This window comes from Trachymyrmex septentrionalis, unplaced genomic scaffold (genome assembly GCF_001594115.1).
Source record: "Trachymyrmex septentrionalis isolate Tsep2-gDNA-1 unplaced genomic scaffold, Tsep1.0 scaffold74, whole genome shotgun sequence".
In the NCBI taxonomy this organism is placed as follows: Eukaryota; Metazoa; Arthropoda; class Insecta; order Hymenoptera; family Formicidae; genus Trachymyrmex; species Trachymyrmex septentrionalis.
This window is the reverse complement of record NW_017305927.1, coordinates 963,016-967,920: the sequence shown is the minus strand read 5'-3', so window position 1 is coordinate 967,920 and position 4,905 is coordinate 963,016. Positions and strand designations below refer to the sequence as shown.

General features: G+C 27.1%; 1 protein-coding gene across 2 annotated transcripts in view; it reads right to left on the bottom strand.

Moving 5' to 3' along the window:
- Positions 1–2,957: 2,957 nt before the first annotated feature.
- LOC108754005 overlaps positions 2,958–4,905 on the bottom strand; it is a 5,302-nt gene continuing 3,354 nt past the window's right edge. The window contains exon 3 of one of the 2 annotated variants that reach the window (XR_001939681.1): positions 2,958–3,093. The gene's annotated coding sequence lies outside the window, so the exon portion shown is untranslated. Of the gene's footprint in view, positions 3,094–4,554; positions 4,810–4,905 lie in introns of those variants that run through there. The other variant, XR_001939682.1, reaches the window with a different exon arrangement.

Sequence of the window (4,905 nt, the reverse complement as noted above, 5' to 3'; positions counted from 1 at the left end):
ATATATATATATATATATAATTTAAGACTTTCTTTCAGATTTATTATTTGATAAAACAAATTATATAATAAATGCAAATATTTATAATCTTTATATTTACGGTAATAATAATTTAACAAAAAGCATGCTTACAATATAGTTGTCTTTGTTTCAATTTTAGTCTTGCTGATTCTAATTTTAGTTTATTTATAGTTGTAAGATTCCTCTTCCCATCATTACATACAAAGGCGACTAGATACAATCCACTATCAATTATAATTTTGGCAATATCTTTGACCCACTCAATAAGTTGATCAGTTTTTGTTGTACCGTCACAAAAATAATACGCCAATGGAAATTTCCATCCACTTTGTACGCCACGAATCATAAAAACTAACACGTGATCAGCAAATCTTGCTCTCCTCTTATTGCCAAAATCTTCAAAACCAAGAATATATTTCTTTTTTGCATCATAATCTACGTGAGGTTGCAATAACATTTCGTCCCACATTAAAAGACACACTTTATCTCTCTCTTTCATTAATTTTACTTTCTTTTTTAGATATTTATTTATAAAATTATTTGGACCTGGATGAATATTAATCGTCTGAAGTATAGATCGTAATGTTTCTATGCTGGGCAGATTAAAAACTTGTGTCAGATATTGATAACATTTACTAGATTGTTTCATGATAGATAAAGCAGCAATCTTTTCAGTCAATGTAAAATGTCTATCCTATAAATAAAATTAGATCAATCTATCATAAATTGATATTTTCTTATTATAATATTCCACTTACATACCTCAGAGGCATATTTTGTCGTTTTTATCTGCATCTGGAGAAAAGCTTGTTCAACAGGCGTTAATGAAGACAATAGCTTTTCTATAGCAGTACTTTTGCTGCATTGCTTAGCTTGCCTTATACGTTCACGAAATGATAACTGCCTCTTTACAACAACCTCTTGTTTCTTTCTTAATATACATGATAATTTGTACAACTTCCACATTTTTGGCGTAAATTTATGAAAACACTTTTCATGCAGTAAGTTATGCAGGTCTGACAAGCTGGATGTCGAATTTTTGGGCAAGGAAGGCTCTAACTTTAAAGAATCTTTATTTATTGGAGAACTTTGTAAAAATTCTTCATTTATTGGAGTACTTTGTGATATTTCTTTATTTATTGGAATATTCTGTGACATCTCTTCATTTATTGGAATACTTTGTGATACTTCTTTACATATTGGAATACTCTGTAATTCTCTAATTATTGGAATACTTTCTAAAGCTTCTATTGCAGGTTGTGTCTCTTTTTTTATTTCTATTATTTCAATTTCTTCAAGTTGACCAATTGCATTCGTATCTAATGTTTTGCTCTTAGAGCCTCTTGTACTTACAATGCTATAAGTATGAGTCTCAGTGTTATGATCATTAACTATCTCATTGTCTTCACTTCTATTATTTGCTTCAATGTTGTTATTACCATTATTTGGCAGATATAAGGACGGTATAACACCAGGTTTCAATCTTCGTAATCTATACATTGCTTCATAATCACTATCGGCAAAATGTCTGTAGCATACAACGCACTTTCTTAATTGTTCATCAGTTAAATCTTGTATTTTCTCTGAATAAATCGCCTTTTTCCATTTATTCATCATGATAACATCTTTGGGAAACATGTGGGAAGGTAGGCTCACCCCCGTGGAACATCCCAAAACGCAGCAATGTCTACCCATAACCTGAAACGTTAAGTATTATTATATATATCTATTTTATAATATCGTACACGATTTTATTAATATTTATACTTACTATAATTGCAGACAGTGACGGGTGGATTGACTGAATAAGGCAAAACCAGCAAAGCAATGTTAAGTGAAAAAAATTACTAAAAGTCAAGGCACGCATTTAGCGGAGATACGAACCAAATAGCGGTAAATTTCCATTTACATCGGACGAGATATATACTATTACTATGTAGAAGAACGTCGGTCTTTACTTAGACGGCGTTCACTTTATCGCTCACAGCGCTTGTGAGTATCAATTGTCCTTGTTTAATGTTTATTAAACAACAAGAATGAAACGACGCTTAAAGCGTCATTATGAACGCAAAAGCGAACACAGCCTTAATATAGTGTAATTATCTCAAAAAGTAATTGAATTACTTGGAAATAATTGGAGAACACACTGACATATTATCAATTGTTTTGACTATTCGAAATCGATTAAAGACGGTTAATCATATTTAAGTTTATTATTATTATGTCGTTTTCTTATTATTATTATTAAATTGTTCCAAATTTCTTAATTTATACTTATAATTTATAATTAAACTGATATTATTAATATATAAATGTTGATATTAATGACAATATTTAATTTAATATTGTAATCATAAAAATTTTTTTTTTCATTTTTGTACGAATTGGAACATTTTTCAGAAATACTCAGAAATATTCGAAAAGTTTACATCTTCTCTCAGAATTTTTCGTACAAGTGAATTCTGAAATATTCTGAAATTTCTCATCTCATAATTTTAAAAAAATATTTAAAAATTTTTCAAATTTTATAACACTTTATCAGAAATTATACTTACAAAAAATCTTAGAAATTTTACGATATTTCATAATTAATATATATATGAAAAATTCTGAGAAAAGATGTAGATTTTCTGAAAAGTTCAATTCGTACAAAAAATGTGAGAAAGTTATAAAATTATATTAAAAATTCTGAAAAATTATATAAAAAATTCTGAAAAAAATTTTCATCATTCATTTCAAATTTTCATATTAAATTATATAATGTTTAATTCATAAATGATAATATTAATGAAATGATAATATTATACCATTTAGTTAGCGTATCCTTTAACTTATCACGAACTGTGTACTTATGGAATTCTCCTGGAGTAACAAATTGATGTACTTTTCTCATCTATACTTCAATTGTACACTCGTCAATTAAAAGGTTGCAACACTTTTTTCGAAATCATTTTTTTCCGATGAATTTCGGAACTCAGTCTTGTTCGTAAAGCGGTTGAATCTAAAAAGTACCTTTAGATTTTAGATCCAAGGAAGGACAAATCGCTCGATGAACAGTCTGCATTCCAAAACCTAACAGAAAAAGTGCAACTTTTTAATTAAATCAATATATCTTCAAAAACATCTACATTTTCTGTTATAAACATCTTCGTATTAAGAATATTCTTTAGCATGCACATTCTTTTAATTTAATTAAATAGTGGCATTATGTTTGCTGTATATCAATTATAAATCTTTGTTTCTTCATTATATTTTAATAGTATATAACAATTTAGCTATTTCTAATGATTTCATTTTATTATCATCAAAACTTTCTAATATTAAATGAGTACTAATTTAACTCTTGACATTTTAACTTTATTAATTTCTTTTAGTAAAAAAAGGGAAAAGTTTTTTAATTATGAACCATTATATAAGCATTATAAAAATTTAATAGTATCTATTAAGCAATTTTTAAATGTTTTATTATTAATTTTTGATAAAATTAATTATTTAAAATAAATTTAATAAAAACAAATTTCATCAATTCTATTATATAGCCGGACGGCCGGAGAGGCAAAATTATAGATTAAAATTATAAATTTATTTATATGGCTGTTTCTTTTTTGGCTGCATTTTTTATTTTGACGATAAATATTAGATTAATTGTCAATAGGATGATGCAAAGAATGTTGCTGAGAATGTATTGAAAATTATTTGAGAATATTCTTGTAGATAGAAATGATCATAACAAGATTATGACAAAACAGTATAAGCTAAATATAATAGATAATGAGAGAGGAGGAAGAAGAAAAATAGAAGTAGAGGGATAAAAACGGATTGCTAAGTAAAGTTCGATAGGCGAAGTAGATAAGTACGAAATATTTAGTTTTTAAGTAAAATAATATTTTCTCTGTATTTACATAGTCTCTTACGCTTTTGTTAATTCACAAACATACATACACTTGCGCTCGAAATGTACATAATCACCGCAAGTATTATCACAATGTAAACAACATAATAAATTTCAATAATCATTTAATAATTTTTATCATAATTTTTATAAATTGTGATATTAGGCGAAACTCTGCTTCACTTTTTTAGTAACGATCCGCGAATTTTGTAACGCATAAGTCCGAAGCTGGAAAAGAACTTCCGTCAACATCCCCTTATATCCCTTACGTTTAGCGAGATAAGCTTGGTATAAAATAATGTTTATATTTGTTTCAGAACTTTTTGTCAATCGATACGACCGCTCACTAACTTCAATATCAAACGGGACCTTCTTATAATTTCAGTTATTTAATTATTAAATTTCTCTTTTTTGTATATATATGCGTTCATCTTCATAAATCAATACCGTCCGATCCAGGCCTATTGTATTGTAAATACGGTAACTTAATATCTTTAATAGTTAAACTTATCTGATATAATATAGATAGCTCACAATAATAAAAAAAAATACAAAATTATTTAATCGATATAAACTACGTATTACGATTAAAACACAAAATAATTTAATTCTTATAATAAGCTTATGTGTGTGATAGAAACTATTTTCTGTGACTAAAAAAAGAAAATTCAGTTCCTTATGGATAAATATAAATTTTACGGTCTTTTACGGTATCAATTTTAAACCAGAAAATAAAATCTGCCGAACACATATAAAATTGAAATAAATTATGTTAATCCTTTCGTACCTCTGAGTTTCCCAAAAGAGATACGTTTTATATGAAGACAGTTTTGGGAGTTCTGTGTGCAAGTCTAAATTTACTATCAAAATTTAAATTCAAAATGATGATTAGATCACTGAAATGTCATATGTTTAAAATATAAACTTGGATTTTATTTTTTTAAATATATATCGTACATACACACATATATACACACACACACACACACGCA